Source organism: Vicia villosa, linkage group LG1 (assembly GCF_029867415.1).
Source record: "Vicia villosa cultivar HV-30 ecotype Madison, WI linkage group LG1, Vvil1.0, whole genome shotgun sequence".
NCBI classification, from domain to species: Eukaryota; Viridiplantae; Streptophyta; class Magnoliopsida; order Fabales; family Fabaceae; genus Vicia; species Vicia villosa.
Genome location: NC_081180.1, coordinates 141,063,908 through 141,082,286, shown reverse-complemented (window position 1 = coordinate 141,082,286; position 18,379 = coordinate 141,063,908). Strand labels below are relative to the sequence as shown.

Genomic DNA, 18,379 nt, shown 5'->3' with positions numbered 1-18,379 from the left:
ATTCGAAATCGGTATGGTGGTCGGATATTTTGTCTTTGGAGAGAAAAATGCCGGGTGGTCTTTTTGTGGATGGCGTTTCTTTTCGGATTGGTGATGGCTATTCTACATCCTTTTGGCATTCTCTTTGGTTGGAGGAGGGTATTTTAAAGTTGTTATTTCCGTCTTTATTTGCATTTTCTCTTTTACAGGATGTTTCCGTTGCTTGCATGGGAGCTTGGAGAGGAGATGTGTGGGAATGGAATGATTTGGGGATCCCTTTAGTTCCTTCGGATTTGGAGGCCGATGTGATTTCCTTGAGATCTTTGTTGGATCTTCATTGTCCGGTGGGGGTTGGTGTGAAAGACCGCGTAGTGTGGCGTTCGTCGGTTGATGGAGCTTTCACCGTTTCTTCATGCTATAGCATTATGGAGAAAGAGTTTTTGATGTACGGTCCACCTAATCGTCATGATTTTGTGATTTCTCTTGTTTGGAAGGGTGACATTCCGCTAAAAGTCAAAGCGTTTGGTTGGAAATGTTTCAAGAATAGGATTCCTACAAAGACTTTGTTAAAGATCCGAGGTATCTTACCTTCTAACTCTAATCTTAGTTGTGTTTTATGTGATGATGATTTAGAGTCTCCCGTTCATCTCTTCTTCTCATGTCGGAAGGCGGATGAAGTTTGGAAGGAAATGGCTTCTTGGATTGGTTTGTCTAATTATAAAGAGGTGGATTTTAAAGAGAGTTTTTGGAAATGGAGATCTTTTTGTAGATCCAAGAAAGTTAGTAAACGAAAGGTGGGTTGTGTTTGGTTGGCTATTATATGGAGTGTATGGCTTTGTAGGAATGGTATGATTTTTAAAAACTTAGTTTGGAATTCTCGGGACGTGGTGTGGAGTTGTAAAGCTCTCATATGGAGATGGTCTTTTATTGGGTATATTCCCCATACCAATTGTAATTTTTATGAGTTTGACAAAAACCCTTTGTTTTACTTAAGTTAGGTTTCAATTGGTGGGTAATTTTCCCACGGGGCTTTTGCTCCCTTCCTTTGTAATCTTGTTCAGTGAACTTTTGTTCTCATCAATATAACTTGCTTAAAAAAAAAAAAAAAAAACTCATTTCACAAAAATATGCATAACACTTGGACTAAAAATGTTCTGCCTGAAGTTTTATTTTTCTCCTACGGTATATGCTAAATATTATTAGCATTCCTAATTGTGTTCTGTCTAACCTGCTAGACACTTGAACTTGAAAAAACTTGCATCAAGTTTTATTTTAGAATTTCAACAACCATTTTTATCTAATTACTTCTTAAGTAATTCATTAATATAACAATCAAAAGAAGAACATATGACTGTCCATTAGAGGAACACATTATCCTATTTCTTGATCAAGTATTTATGGTCAATTTTAATTCGGTAGAATGAATCTAATCGCAGTGCATGGGCATCATATGTTTAGTTTTTAACTTTTGTTTTTCTATTGTTATATTGTTATATTGAATGAAGATCGAGAATTTTGTGTCCATTTATATTTATATTAAGGTGTCATTTTTATTTTTCTTCTTAATTTTTCAATCTCTTAATATTTATTCTAAATGAGAGCCCTAATATTTCATAATCAACTACCTAACTAAAAATGAAACATGCCACCAAACACCCTATATTACCCTTTAACTCACTTTTCATTTACACTAATTGACGCCCTTTTAAGTAATTGACTAAATACACATTTATTACCCAATGAAGATCATGGATCATGCCAAGTGGCAACTACATCTCATTTTCAATTTTCCCCCTCTCTTTTCTTTTTCAAAATTCTTTCATTCTCCCACTTTCTCCTTATTGTCACTCGTGTACCCTTTTTTCTCTCTCTCTCCCTGCATTCTCTCTCACCCCAAAACCCTAAATCATGTCACCATCTTCGATTTTTTTACTGTACTGCCACAAAAATGAAACAAATATACCATAATGCCACAAAGTGAAAATAAATGACCAATATGCCACACTTGTAGTTAAGGTCCGGCCACCCCTTGGACGGACGGATGAAGGAATTTTTTGCGTAGTTTGGGTCCGGCCAGGGGTGGGCCGGACGCTAACTGGATCCTTTTTTTTTTGTTTTAATTGATTTAAATGATTATTAAAAGCAAAAATTGATTTTTTATTTTAATTAAAGATTAAAAAACAATAAAATTAAATAAAAAACATTAAAATATAAATTAAAAAATTTATTTGCCAATATTTATAAAAAACATTAAAATATAATAAATAACATTAAATATGAATAAAAAAACATTAAAATATAATTAAAATTAATTTATAATAAAAGGTTCAAAAAAACATTAAAATATATTTAAAAAAAATACATTTGCCAATATTTATTTTAATTGAATTTAAAAATTTATTAATCATGAAAATGGTTTATTTATTAAAAATAATGATTAAAATATAATAAAATTATGAGTAAGTCACGGGTTGGACGAACATGTGTTGGTTCGGCCAATAGATGGACGAACATTTGTGGGTTCGGCCAATAGATGGACGAGGGCATATATTTTATTATTATTTTTTTGCCTATAAATAAGACTGTACAACCACATTTCCAATCACATCAGTTACAATTGAAGGTATAGTGTTACTATTGGAGATGTCTTCTGAACCCCTTCCAACGTTTCCACCTATGAAGAGAGATGCAACATTATTTTTTTCAGCAACAAAGCCACCGTTGAAGATCAAACTATGGAACACTCAAACTTTCGAGCATCTACAAAGGCACTTGATCGGATGGTTAGACGGAAACATTCTTGAGGGTGAAAAGATAAGGAAAATTGAAAGGCAGGTCACAGAGAAAGACCCAAATGGAGTAGTAACTCGTTCTTGGAGAGCCGTGAAAAATGACGCTGGTGTCCTTATGATGATGCTAGGACCACACGATATTGTGTTGATGGTTGTAATCTCTTAGAATATGTTTTATTTGTTTCCTGTGATGTCGTTTTAAGTGTTTCATGTGTGGTTGTTTTATTTGTGGCGGTCTTTATTTCGATGTCATTGAATGTTGTATTAGTAATGTGAAATGTTGTTTTAGTTATGTTCAATGTGAAATGTTGTTTTAGTTATTGATGGTTGCAAACTCAATTAAAAAAACATTATATTACATTCATAAAGCTAGTTTTAGTAAACATTAAATAAAGCTAGTTGAAGTAAACATTAAGGAGGCCTATTGGACGGGCCTGATACATTTGGACATTTACTTCGGATATGGCCTACTTCACGGCATATCCCACACATTCTCTTTTCCTTTTCCACGTCGTCCATTTCGGTTCGAATCCGAGTACTGTTAGGGCGGCCTCTTTTTTTCCTACGCATAGTTTCGTCATGACAAAGAGTAGGCCCTCTATATTGAGGCCAGTTGTCTTGATGTGGGAGGATCTGGAAGCTTTGTTGGTAGACTTTAAAAACATGTTGTATCTTGAACACGTCGGGTATGTGAATGGTGTAGTCTTGGCGTATACTTTCACATGCTGCAATCACATGTGAGCAAGGCAAATGGAACGCTTGAAATTTTCCACAATCACATGTTCGCTTTCGCAGATCAACACCGTAAGTACCAGTTGGACGACCATCGTTGCGGTTTATTCTTTCGGCCACCATAAAATAGAACCTCTCCCGTCAAACTGGTAAACATTATGACTGCTTGCTTTGTTGACTTCTTCAGTCATCCCCTTGATACACTTGTCTGTAAAAGTTTGGCCTGATGTCAACCTCTTTGTCCATTCATGTCCGTGTTGACCAAATAATGCTCCCATCCGAAAATATGTGGCCGAAAACAAAGACGCTATTGGAAGATTTCTGGTAGCCTTTAGCACAGAGTTCATTGCTTCTGCAAGGTTAGTCGTCATGTGTCCCCATCGTTGCCCTCTATCAAACGCCCTTGCCCACTTCTCCCTGGGGATATTTTCAATCCACTCCATAGCATCTCTATTTGTCTGACGAATTTCGGTTCTATAGTAATTGTCAAAGATCTTGATGAATGTGGAAAATATAGTTGGGGGTCTGCGTGTTTGGCTTACCTTTACAGGGAGATGTGCAAAGCATGTCGTGTAGGATGCATGAGTGTTGCAGGCTGCTCACTCATTCTCGCTGTGTGGACTTACTATCGCATTCCACAACTTGCTCCAAGGAGTGAAATTGCTCCATCCTATCCATACGCCACTAGGTAAATTCTTTACTCTATATATTTATTTTTCCACTAAATTAACGCATAGTCCTAATTGAACTTTTTAAATATGCAAGATTTGCACAACGAGGTATGGAGTATTACTCATCTCCAAATGCTTTTCTTGATGGATATCGTTTCATTTTGGATCACATGGTCCAAGGAGATGTAAGTTATTTTCCAAGCCATATACTAAATCTTTCATTTACTTGAATACGACTCTTATATTTATTTATGTCTTACAGTTTTTGTGGAGGCCTTACGAAGAATATCCTCGTCGCACTCAACGAGAAGCTAAAGCGTGGAGTGCAACTACATATATTATCTGTTTTCATATTGTGGAAATGCATCACGCCGACAGGGTTAGGCTTCAATTTGGTTTTACGCAAAACATCCCTCAACCCCCGAGGTGTCTTGGAGATCATCACTTGGTAACGAAGAATGATGTAAAGGATTGTAATTATCGAGATGTGAACATTCACGAGAACAATGAGTGGAAAGGTAGAAGAAACTTAATAATGACAGGTGAGTTGAGTACTACTTTACGCCACACCGATGAATATATGCAATGGTTAAGAAATATTCCATTGTTATATTTGTCGAAAGAAACGTATTTGGCAGACCCTCGTTATTACACCTCCTCTACATCAACCCCACAAACAACCTTTCATCAACAAATCCCACAATCATTCCAACCAACCACACAATTCCAACAACACCACAATTCCAACAAACACCACAATTCCAAACAACACCACAATTCTAACAAACACCGCAATTCCAACAAACACCACAATTCCAAACAACACCACAATTCCAACCAACAACACAATTCCAACAAACACAATTCCAACAACAAACTTCTTCCTTTCCACAAACATACCAACACACTCAAACCACACAACAACACACATTTTTTGCCACCCCATCTCAAATTCCAACCCCTTACACCTCAACCCCCCAAACAAACTACTACTATCACCAAGAACAATATCAACAATCAACACTTCGACCACCGCTACATAACACCCCAATCCCTCAACCCGACTTCGACCAATCATACTCCCAATCTCAACCGCTTTCACTCTCCCAACCACAACATACCTTTGACACCACAAATGTCTACTATCCAGACATGTCATCAAATGTGCCACAAACCTTTGTAGCTTCTACTCAACCATTCATTGACATCACTGATGATCAAGTACTCGAAAATTTACCGACAATAACTCCACAAGAACTGGCGAGGTTTATGAATGATGGTCCGTCGCATCAAAACGATGATCTTTCAAGCGACGATTCTCCACAAAGGCAACCTCCACCAAACATTGAGCAACCGTTAGGTAAGGGTAAGAGAGCAAAGATACCCAAAAAATGTCTCACTGGGGGCCATATGGTCCAACCAAAGCCCAAAAAAAATAGGCCTTTTTTCCTTGTACGTGTTTATGTATTGAATAAAATAAATATTGGAAATAATATTTTTTTATTCATATTTAATGTTATTTATTATATTTTAATGTTTTGTATAAATATTGGCAAATAAATTTTTTAATTTATATTTTAATGTTTTTTTATTTAATTTTATTGTTTTTTAATCTTTAATTAAAATAAAAAATCAATTTTTGCTTTTAATAATCATTTAAATCAATTAAAACAAAAAAAAAAATAAAAAAAAAAAGATCCAGTTAGCGTCCGGCCCACCCCTGGCCGGACCCAAACTACGCAAAAAAATCCTTCATCCGTCCGTCCAAGGGGTGGCCGGACCTTAACTACAAGTGTGGCATATTGGTCATTTATTTTCACTTTGTGGCATTATGGTATATTTGTTTCATTTTTGTGGCAGTACAGTAAAAAAATCACCATCTTCATAGCCTCTACAGTCATCACCCCATGTTTTCATGGAAACCGATAATCTCGTCTTTGTCCATACATTAGGTTCTTCATTGTCCGGGTAACACACCTATAGGGAAAAGAGAGAGCTACCGATGATGTCGAAACAACATATCTGTAAACTACAGTGGTGGAGCAATGCGATTTTGGTGACGACAAGCTCAATCGTGGTGGTTGCGAATCCGGTCACTGGTGAACTTCTGGTCACGGGTCTTCTATTATTGTTGTGTATTTGGTTTTGTTTGTCATGCATATTTTCATGTTTCGTGTAAACATATAATGGTGTCTTTGTCTTGTGTTTTCCTGCTAATGAAGCTGGTGAAAATCTTAAATGTTTTTGGTTTTAATGATGCTATTGTTGTTCTGTCTTGCAGATCTCTGTTGCAGTTATGTTGATGCCCTTAAGTTGTTGTTGTTGGGTTTGTGGTGGGTCATATTTACCCCGAAGCACAGGTGAATTAGCCATGTTTTTCAATCATTTTTGTACTACTATAGTATGCTAAACATATTCATATGGATCATGTGTGAATTGAAGTCTTTACCATTCCTATTAAACTAGAAAATCCTGATCTGCAAAACTTTACTTTGTTTGAAATCATTTTTGCAGAGTGTGGGGCTGAGCAGTGCAACCATAGAGTTTCTGAAAGGTGTCTTTAAATTGTTAGACACAGATAAGGTATGTAATAGTGTTTTAACACTGTTAGATACAAGATTCATATTGTAGAATGAATCTTGAATGCCCCTGCATCTAACATTCTCCCGCTTTATTGCAGGTATTTTATGTGTTAGAGCTTATGCGTCGAAGTCGGTGTTGATGCAATTTTCAGTTGATTCACTATTGCTGTTGTGGTTTAATCACAAAGATCAAAGTACGTTACCGTCGGGAAACTACTCAGGTACGATGTCATTGGGTTCATTCATCTTCAACACCATACCGATTTTTTTTAGGTAAATACATCTATTCAATAATTTCCTCCTTTGTCGTATTTTTTCTTCTTTTTGTTCTTCTTATGTTTGCTTGTCATACAATGGAAGATTATTTGTATAATTTGTTTAAACCAGTGGTTGTTATAGTTTCATAGGTCAGGAAACCTATAGCAAATATTATATCACTTTGCTAAATAACATTTCTTGTAAAACATCATTGCTAGGATCTCAACTCTCGGGAGGTCGAAAGAAAAGAGTTGCAACAGAATGGTTTCATGGTTACAGTATGCGTGTTTCATATATGATTAAGTTGTTCTTATGTTGTGAAATGTAAGTTTAGAGATGATAACCGCATATCAATACAATTGCCTAATATTTGTGTCTAGGTCTGCTTGTCTAAATTATTTTGCATTGTTTGATAAACCAATTTATTTTTGTAGGAACTTGAGTATGACAATGAGCCTTTTTCCTCAGACGAGTTTGAGGACGAGTTTGAGGATGAACGTTCGCCACCAAAAAGAAGTAGATCAAAAGATCGAAGAAAGCATCAAAGGACGTGGACAACCGCTAGAGTGACGAAGTTGGTTGATGGCATATCTGAATATGGAGTTGGTCAGATGTACTGATATACAGAGGTTTTTGTTTTCTGCTTCAGGCTACCGAATTCCCGCAGATATCAGGGTATTTTACTTTACTGAACTTCACAGATTCAGTTCTAATCTTTCTTCTGAATGTGTTTCCGAAATATGATTTATGCAAGACAAGTGGCGTAACCTTCTCCGAGCCAGTTCTGCTCAGAAATTCATCCAGAAAGAGGTTAACTTTCTATTTTCCTTTTCTGAAAGCTACTTTTGTAAATCTGTTATACTTCTGATGTAAATTATTAAGGATAAGTTAATCTAAACAATCATTTGGGGATTGTAGGGTGAGGAAAATGATAATATTTCCCCGCGGTCCTTACCTTTCAGTGTGGCAAGCCGAGTGCTGGAATTGGCTAAAATTCACCCATACCCAAAGCGGCGAAACTTGAAGAGCATTTTTGAAAGATCCAGGAATATTACTTCTTCAAGATCATATTGATGGAATGAATCATTAATGGTTCCCTTTGATTGCTTTACCATTACCACTTTCTGTTTCAAAAGTTGGTTACATTTTAAAGCATATTAGTTTTTCTATGGATCCATTCACAGGATCAACTACGAGATAAGGCTAAATTCTAAAGATACAGAAAACCTCATTGCACTGCCACAAAATGAATCATGGTTATATTTATATATGGTTCAATGTTGAGAAGGCTTTTGTTTAGGTTGAACATTCTTATAGTCAGTTTCATATAAGGTAATATCAAAAATTAACATACCAAACTGGTGATGATTTTGCAAATTTAAAAGTGGCTAAACATTAAGATATATGTATAGTTTCTTTTTAATATAAGTCACAGGACTGGCAGGATTATTTGCTTGATGACACTGGCACTACATGGACTGACTAGATTATGTGTGTGATTTAGAGAAGGAAGAGGAAGAGCAGAAAAAGATACAGAAGGTGATTTTATGTTTATGCTCAATAAGTGGTTGTATGACTACGCCCCTCCTTTATTTCATCGCTAATTTCATCTCTGTTCTCAAAAAATAGGAAGAATTGAGAAAGACGGAACGTAAAAACCGTGATGAGCTCCGCAAATTGATGGATGAACATAGCGCCTTAGGCATTCTTACTGCAAAAAACTCACTGGTGTGATTATCATTCACAGGTTAACTGTCCATTTCTATGGCTATTCATCTATTTATTTATGTCTTCTGTGTTTTATGTTAAGGTGCAAAGTTAAACCTTTTGATTTGATGTCTTAGACACTTTGATTAACTATTTTACAGTGACAACAATGTGATGTTGTTTTTGGTGGCCTTGCAGGTGAAAGAATTACCAGCCAAACTGGCAGTAGCTTCAAATACCTCAGGTTCAACTCCAAAGGAGTTGTTTGAAGATCTTACCGAAGAGCTAGAGAAACAAGTGAGTATGCTCAAGTGTATTTATGGTTGGTGTTGAACCATCCAAATAGCCTTTTATTCTTTCCGCCTTGCGATTATTTTTCTAAACATATTTTATTCTTTTAGGTTCTCTTTGGAGTAACTTAAATTTCAATATACTATGAAGGGAAGATAAAGAACCATAATCTTTATATGTTAATAATCCTGTTAAAACGAGAAAGCGCCTATTTGAGCTTCTTCTATCTTGGAGTGAGGATACTGGAAGTACATGGACTGAAGATGGTGTCAGTGATTATAAATTTTGAATGTTGAAATTCACAACACCCTAATTAGTGTTTTAATTAACCAAGAAATCTTACCTTTTATGTGAATATATTAAGCTGTTGTGTAAAAGTGTCTGTGAGTACTTAAGAAAAAGAAACTTATCACATGTTTATATATAAACTGCTAACTTTTTTCAATATGCTTTTTAGAACAGCTTATTAAAACAACTTATAACTTATATTTAAAACAATTCAACCATCAATGTGAATACCTAAGTTATGTCATTGTGTCTTATTCTCATTCTTAGAACTTCAGGTGGTTATACCCTTAAGCATCAAGCTTCTCAAAGTGAGGTTGGTAATTGTTTGATGGTGAAAGTTCATGGTAAAAGTTTATGTTGTAATTTTCTTTAGCTCAATGTTGTTAAATAGCCATTATACCTGCACTATACTGCATTGATGTTTCATCAATAATATTGATATTATGTTGCAGATTTCTATTATAGTTATACTTTAATATGTACTTTTAGGTGTTATATTCAAAGGGACTTTATATTGACTAACATAAGAGGTACTTTTAGTTGTCAATTTATTTTTAAATATCGTGGAACGGTTCTTTTGTTGTGATAGGTCATATATAAAATCAAATATTTATTACCTGTCTCTACTTATTTACAAATTTCTATAAAAAAAAAAATATTTTTAAGATAAGTTATTAAATCAAAATGGTATAAATATTTTATATTAAAGGCAAAATAACAATACTTCTCTTATATCAGTCAAAATGGTATAAAGTTTTTTTATCAAATATGTGTATTTATAAGTAATTATAATTATTAACTATATATTTATAATACATTAAATAACATAATTGATATTTAATAATATTTCATAAGTTTATATTAATTTTAATTTATTGGCTTTGTTATGAATAGAATGGAATGCGATGTTTTTAAAAAAATATATTGATTACAAATTTGATTATTAGTATATCGTTTAACTGAATTATAAAAAAATTTCATGCTAATAATAGTATGTCAATAATAAAAATATATTATAGGGTTAATGAACTTTTTCGTCCCTTTAAATATTGCAGATTTCGTTTTTAGTCCCTCCAAAATTTTCCTTTAAGAAATCGTCCCATCAAAATTTTTCTTCCGAACTATTGGTCCCTAACGTCAAATTTCGTAGCTAATCAGTGGCTAAAGTCGTAGCTAATCTCTAGCAAATTTGACGTTAGGGACCAATAGTTTAGACGAAAAATTTTGAAGGGACGATTTCTTAAAGGAAAATTTTGAAGGGACTAAAAACGAAATCTGCAATATTTAGAGGGACCAAAAAGTTCATTAACCCTATATTATATACTATCATAATTGATAATTTGCAATATTAAAAAATAAAAAATTCTAAAAGTTTAAATATATTTTCTAAACTAATTAATAAATTGATCATTATAAATATATTTATTTTTATAAAAATAATATACCCTTCTTTGGATTTTAATTCATTTTTATTCGGATATTATAAAGAACGAACTTATCTTTGATGATGATGCACGGGTCACTACCATCATAATACATTTCTTCGGATATTAATTCATTTTTATTCAGACATTCACTATTTTTACGGGTCACTATCACCATAATATATTTCTTATGTGAATTTTGTCACTAAAACTCACTACTTTCATGGGTCGCTATCACCATAATACCTTTTTTATTTTAAACAATAACACTTCTAAGTATTAACCATGAAATCATAAAGGTATATTTTCTCATTCACATTATATTCATATTTGTTTATTCCAATAAATATACATTGTTGCCAACAACTTTAAGCCTTTGAATAATCCAAACATTATTTTTGCTTTGGACTATTTCATACATAGATTACTCCATGTTTAATTTCTCAATAACACTTTCATTCAATATTCTAATTCTTTATTTTCTATTTTTTTCAGATTTCTTTAGTACACTTCATTCTAAGATGTCATATATAATCGAAGTTCTTTTGAAGACACTTTTTATCTATTGCATTTCCAACTTCTTATTTTTTAAAAATAGCTACTATATATAGCTTCATTACATCTTCTTTTTTTTTTTCAATAAGCAAGGAATATATTGATCAAGAGAACCCAAGTTCTCAAAACTAGCTTCATTACATCTATATTATATTTTCTGAATCTTAATTTAACATTTTTCATTCGAGTTTTAAAACTTCTTTTAATGTGTTTGTAATACATTATTCATCTTAAGATTTGAATTACCCGTGCGGACGCACGGGTCTTCTACTAGTTTCTTTTTGAAATAGGAGATCTAAAATGTTGTCAAATTTATTAATTATATTTAAATTTATTTCCAATTATTTATCTATAATATTTAAATAATTTTTTTTTAAAGTGTGATTGAAATACCTGGTTAAGTAATAAGGTCTTAAATCTTAATTATTACCTATTCCATTTTTTCATTGTTATAACAAAAGGTTCATGAAATGGTAAACACAGTTAGATTAAAACAACAAAACATACATAAATATTATTCTCAGTGATGATAAATCTAAAATCTCAATTACTATGTATTTCAATCTTTTTATTATAATTTTGAAATGTAATTGAAATACTTCATAAAAGACATGAGACACTATCAATTAGATTAAGACAAAAAATCATACATAACTTTTATTGTTAATGTGCATTTGAGTATAATTTTATTGTATAATTTTTTTTAATATGCTCTTAGTATAATTTTCATTTATATAATTATTTTAACCCGTACGAACGCACGAGTATTAAACTAATTATATTTATTTTATAAAAATAGAATGTTGTTCGACATCAACAGTGATATTTAATTTTTGGTATAAATATGTATATGATACTGCAGATACAACTTTTATTTATAAAATTTTTTTTATCATATTTTTGTTTGGTTTTTATCTTTGCAAATACATGTCATTGGCCTTTTACTATTTTTTTTATTTTAGTTTTTTCAAAATTAATTTATATTAAAATTGATCATGTAATATATATATATATATATATATATATATATATATATATATATATATATAAATTTTGAAAGACTAAAACAATTATATATTGAAGAGTAATTCATATTCAAAAGTTCTGAGCATCAGAAGTTCTGATGTGGGCTGATCTTCTGATGGTTACTCAGAAGTAGGGGTGGCAAACGGGCATGCCCGCCCCGTTTAGGTCCGCCCCGGAAAAGCCCGCGAAAAAACGGGGCGGGACGGGGCGGGGCGGGCATTTTAGAGAGTGCGGGTCTAAAACCTTGCCCCGCCCCGTCAAAAAGTGAGGGCGGGGCGGGGAAAGCCCGCGGGCATTGAACCTTTTAGGCCTAAAAATAATAAAATTGTATGAAAAAACCAATGCCCGCAAAAGCTCGCAAAAAAACGGGGCGGGACGGGCACACTAAAGGGAGCGGGCCTAACATCTCCCCCCGCCCCGCAAAAAAGTGCGGGTAAAACGGGTTTTCCCCGCGGGCCGGGCCCGTTTTGCCACCCCTACTCAGAAGATAGTGTTGACCAGAAGTTCTACCTTCTGGGTCCTGTTAGCTTAGCTATTTAGTTAGTAAGGGTACTTTAGTATTTCTTAGTATTGTACTGTTTGTACCTTAGACTTGTTCACTAAGTTTACTCTATTAGGGCTTAGGTGGCAAATTTTCTTTTGTATAAATAGTCTTGTAGTAGCTATCATTAATACATAGAGAACACAACAATTATTCTCTCATCTCTTTTGCGCTGTTATTCCTTTTGTTTATTCTCTTTGTTATCATCTTTAATACTTGTGCACCAACAATTGGTATCTAGAGCTTCGGTTCCAAACATAGGGAAACTCGAGTGAACGTGAGTTTGTGTGACTGTGTGATTGATTTTTTTTCTGGGAAACAAAGTTGTGTTGAATCACATTTTTCTTGGTTGTTTGTGGGTTGGGAAACACTGTGTGAGTGTGAGTGAAGTATGTTTTTTTGCACAAGTTTGAAGATGAGTGGAAGCAACTTGAATACCAAACTTCCAGTTCTTGATGGTAAAAACTGGAATAGATGGATGATTCAAATGCGTGTATTATTTGGTGCTCAACATGTTCTAGATCTTGTCATTGAAGGATATGTTCCGGTTGCAGCGGATGCAACGGAAGAACAAAGCGCAGAGAGAAACGAGGAAGAGAGATCAGAAGGCGTTGTTCTTCATCCATCAGTGTGTGGATGTGAATGTGTTTGAGAAGATTGCTGATTCTATGACGTCAAAGGAGGCGTGAGATATACTGATCAGGTGTTACGGTTGTGACGTATCAGCGAAGAAGGTGAAGCTTCAATCCCTGAGAAAGCAATATGAGAATCTCAACATGAAGAACAATGAGAAAGTTTCTGAGTATATCTCTAGAGTGATTTTGATCACTAATGAGATGAAGGCTTGTGGAGAAACCCTTTTTGAACAAGTAATCATAGAAAATATATTGAGGTCACTTACTCCTCAATTTGATTATATTGTTGTATCTATTGAACATTCTCAAAATCTGGAAACCATGAGAATAGAAGAGTTACAAAGCAGTCTAGAAGCACAAGAGTCGCGTCTGACTGAAAGAACTTCTGAAAGGGAAGTTGAGCAAGCTCTGAAAGCTTCTTTTGTCAAGAAGGACCAGAAGCATTCTTGGTCAGAGTCCAAGAATAGACGTGGTGATAAATTCCAGAAGGAAGCCTCAACTTCTTATGAGAAGAAATATCAGAAGAGAAAGAAGAAGAAGAAAGTTCAATGTTACTGTTGCAAACAGTTTGGCCATTTTGCTAGAGAGTGTTTGGCAAACAAATGAAGGAAAACAGAAGAAGCAAATATAGGTAGAGGTGATTCAGATGATGAACATGTGCTATTGATGGCTTCACAGACTGACGGAAGATGTTTGTCAGAGTGGTGGTATATGGACACTGGGTGTTCAAATCACTTGACTAGAAACAAACAATGGTTGATAGATTTTGACTCTGAAAGGAGGACATGTAACACCCCATATTTTCTAATTTTAATTTAATTGGAAATTAAATTATTAATTAGAGATAATTTAGTATTTGGTTGAATTATTTGGAAAATGGTGAAGTATTGACATTTGGGCCTAGAGTGGTGATTAGCAGAATAGGGGGTGTTGACTAAGCAAGCCCATTATAATATTTATTTTATTTTTCATAAAATAAGGAATTTGGGGAAAAGAGGAAGGAGAAGCAGGAACTGAGTCTGAAGAAAGGAGAACACGTGAAAGTGAGAAGAGCCAAAGGGGAAGAGAACCTTCGAAGTTCGACTCTGAGGTAAGGGGGGATTCTTCGGGTTAGTATTCCTTATGTGATTGTAGGTAGTAGGATTGATTAGGATTGTTATCTAATTCAATCGTACGTGTCGGGTTTGGGAATTTTGTTAGGTTTTGATAATCTTGTATGAATTGGCATGATTTTGTTGATACTTGTGATATATGATGTTAATACATGTCAATAACTTGTTTGAAATGTGTAATTGTGTGAAAATCAATGATAATTGTGTGTATGTTCGTATGTACCTGAAATTGGGGAAATGGGATATGGTAAATGCTGTCAAAATGGTGATTTTTGCTGTGCAGGTACGTAGGAACCGGTTCCCACGTAGGGACAACCCGGTTCCCCATAGTAAAAACCAGAGACGAGACTTTGAAACTGCCAGGAACCGGTTCCCACGTAGGGACAACCCCGTTCCTGCAGCATTTTTCTAAAAATGTTTTATCTTTGAAAACTCATAACTTTTGATCTGAGTATCCGATTTATGTGCCGTTTTGGGCGTTGCGAAGCTAATGAGATGCTTTATCTGATGAATTGATAAAATGGACAATAGCCAACTTTACTTTTTAAACTCGATTTAATTATTAATGAATTGAAAGATAGTATATGTATATGTGCTTATATATATGACTATTGATGCATGTTCTGTATTGGTGATGGGATTGTGATATTCATTGGGTGATGTTGGTTTATAACATGTCGTAAATGAATACATGTTTTGTGATTATGTTGTTGGGTTGTTTTGATAATTGGTTACATTGTGTGCAATGATGTTAGATGTAACAATGTATGAACGTGGGGATGATTGATGATTTATGAATGTTAATATACTGTTAATATTAACATGTGAACTGTGGTGAATGTATGTGTGATATGTTTGTATGAATGCTAAGAATATATACATGCTTATTGGTGATGATTTGGTGATGATAATGAGACGATGTGTTACATCGGATTGGTGATGTTGTAAGCATGTTATATGTTGCATTCATTGGCATACATTTTTGGTGATGGATCCCGGTGATGAAAGTGGATCAAAACGGTGGGCATGATTCCCAGTGTGTGGAATCGGTGCTGGATATTTTGGTGAGCATGATTCCCAGTGTGTGGAATCGGTGCTGGATATTTTGGTGAGCATGATTCCCAGTGTGTGGAATCGGTGCTGGATATTTGGTGAGCATGATTCCCTGTGTGTGGAATCGGTGCTGGTTAAACTGTATCTCAGTGATGAGGATATCAGTTGGATGGGTATATCCCATGTATGGTACCACATGCATAGTGTCAGTTTAATCATATGCATTGGTTATAACATGATTGGATGGAATTCAGTGTTATGCCTTGGTGTGTTTATATGATTGATGTATTAAGAATATGTTGTTAATATAACTTGATCATTGGTATAATTGATGAGTTGTGGGCCGATGGCCAATATTGTTGGATTGATGTTTACTTGTTGTAATAATTCTGATTATATGTATGATTGAGTGGATGATAATTACTATGAGATTTTATTGCTTATGATTGCATAATGCTTATTAATTCGAATGAAACTCACCCTTACTTTGATGATTTCAGATTAAGGATGTAGCGGCGTCTTGATTGGGTGAAGATAGCTTATAGGCTAGCCCTTAGTTCGTGTCGAGTCATGCTCTGATTGTAACACTGGGGAACGCTAGTTTAGAGACGAATTATTATGTCGGTCTTTGTTGTTTATAATTGTATTAGAGGACTTGCATGAATGTTGATGAATATGCAATGTTATGAATTATAATCCGCTGTGTTGAACATGAATTGTATTTATGTTAAATGGTTCCTCGTGTGGCATGACAAATGACTATAGTATTTTATGTTAAAGAAGTTGTGACATCCTTGTAATTCATGTTTACTCTGAATATGATTCTATTTTCCGCGGGGGTTTAGAAGGGTGTTACAATAGTGGTATCAGAGCATAGTCGGTCCTTGTGACCAGAGTCTTGTTGTTAATTCCTGTCGGTATGCGACATGTGTGAGAAACACTGTCGGTACCCAGTGTGTTCTAACGGTTTACTTGCAGAAGTGGGATTGAAAGTAGTGGGGGAGAAGTCATGCTTCTCGGATATGTCTCAGATGCAAGATGTTAGAGAGATGAGTGGGGCAGTAGTGCAAGAGTGTGGAGTTATTGTTTTCTGAAGTGAAGGTGACATGGGCTGAAGATTGTGGTTGTTATTCAGTCGGAGTGTCTCGGAGTAGATGATGGTTATTTATGAGAAATGGAATTTGGAAGTTGTGATGCTTCAAGTGCTACTGACGTACTGCGATGTTGTTGTATGAGTAGCCCTATGTGAAAGGTCGCTGTTGAAGCAGTGGTTAAAGGAAGTATTGTCGTAGACCTTGTCGTAGGATTACTAGTAATTAATTGAGATGATAGTAGAGGTTATCGATGTTGTTGAGAAAGTTTTGAAGTGCGATTAATGCAAAGAGACGAATATGATCTCAAGGATAAGAAGGTTGATGATGGCGTACATGAATTTGGTTTCAGGATGTTGCAGAAATCGAACTTCAGCGATGAAATGTGTTGTTTAAGTTATAAGAAGTTTGGAAGCGAAGAGATGTGATAAGATGATGTTAATAATGATATTAATTTGAAGAGGATGAGTTTTGGAGCAGAATTTTCGTAAGCAAATCGCATGAAGATTGCTGAATCGTTATGAAATTTCGAAAATTCATAACTAGAGTTCTGGACATCCGATTTGAGTTCCGTTTGAAGCGTCGGAAAGCTAACGAGATGAACTTTGTTATAAAAATAGTTGCAGTAGCTGTAACATATTTAATTGTGTCAGGATGATGTTAGAAAGAGGTGAAGTTACGGTTACACATGTCCTTAGAACTAGACTTGTTCGTTGGTACCGCACGAGACTACGGCGTCAGAGTTGAACGGATTGAAAGAATAATGAGAAGGCTTGTTGTGAAGCAATTTTAGGAATAGGTGTTCCAATTGAGGAGTTCTGGAGATATCCTATAGAGTGTCGCAGCATGGCGTCGGTGTTGCATTTTTGGATAACAATTAGAAAAGTCATGTCTTGAGCTCTGAGTGTCGGATTAATGTACGGTTTGAACCCATGAAGAGGTGAGATTATGTTATAACTTGTGGAAGAGTTATAAATACAGTAGAGTGGTCCTATGAGGAGATATTATGATGTTGGATAAAGAGGCTAGACTAGTGTTGAAATAGGAATGCTTATTACCGCGATTGTTCGGATCGAAGTCGAGTAGAATATGTCCTTAATAAATAAGCGGATAAAGATGATTTAAATATTGATGGATTTGAGTGATGAAGGAATCATTAGAAAAAGTGAAATAGACTTTGGAACCATTTGTGGTATATTGTGATGCGTCGTTGATGGGTTTGGATGGTGTATTGATGTAAAACCAGTAAATAGTAACTTATGCGTCGGACGATCAAAAGCGCAGGAAAGGAATTATCTGACTCATGATTTAGAATTGGCAGCCATGGTTTTGTTTTGATGTTGCAGTGACATTATTTGTATGGTTCGAGGTTGCCTCTAAAAATGTCGATGCTGATGGTGAAAGAGTTGGATTTAATTGAACAATTCAGAGAATTAAGTTTGGTATGTGAAGGTGCTCCTACTAATGCTAGATTGGGTATACTGAAACTGACTAACGATATTCTAGACGAGATTAGAGAAAGACAGAAAGCTGATGTTGAGTTGATCGATAAGTCGACCTTGAATTACAAAGGTAAAGACGGTGAATTCAGAATTGACGAGGATGGTGTAATGAGGTCTAGAACAAGTATGTTGTGTTCCAG

The 18,379-nt window shown here is 34.8% G+C and overlaps 1 long non-coding RNA gene and 1 pseudogene across 1 annotated transcript; both read left to right on the top strand.

The window, feature by feature from the left end:
- The first annotated feature begins 6,122 nt into the window (after window positions 1–6,122).
- On the top strand, window positions 6,123–6,991 carry LOC131618280 (uncharacterized). The gene is made up of 4 exons (XR_009288785.1): window positions 6,123–6,273; window positions 6,456–6,534; window positions 6,689–6,757; window positions 6,855–6,991. It is a non-coding gene; the product is annotated as an uncharacterized LOC131618280 (long non-coding RNA).
- Window positions 6,992–7,109: 118 nt separating this feature from the next.
- LOC131655820 (telomere repeat-binding protein 4-like) lies at window positions 7,110–9,074 on the top strand (annotated as a pseudogene).
- The last annotated feature ends 9,305 nt before the right edge of the window (window positions 9,075–18,379 follow it).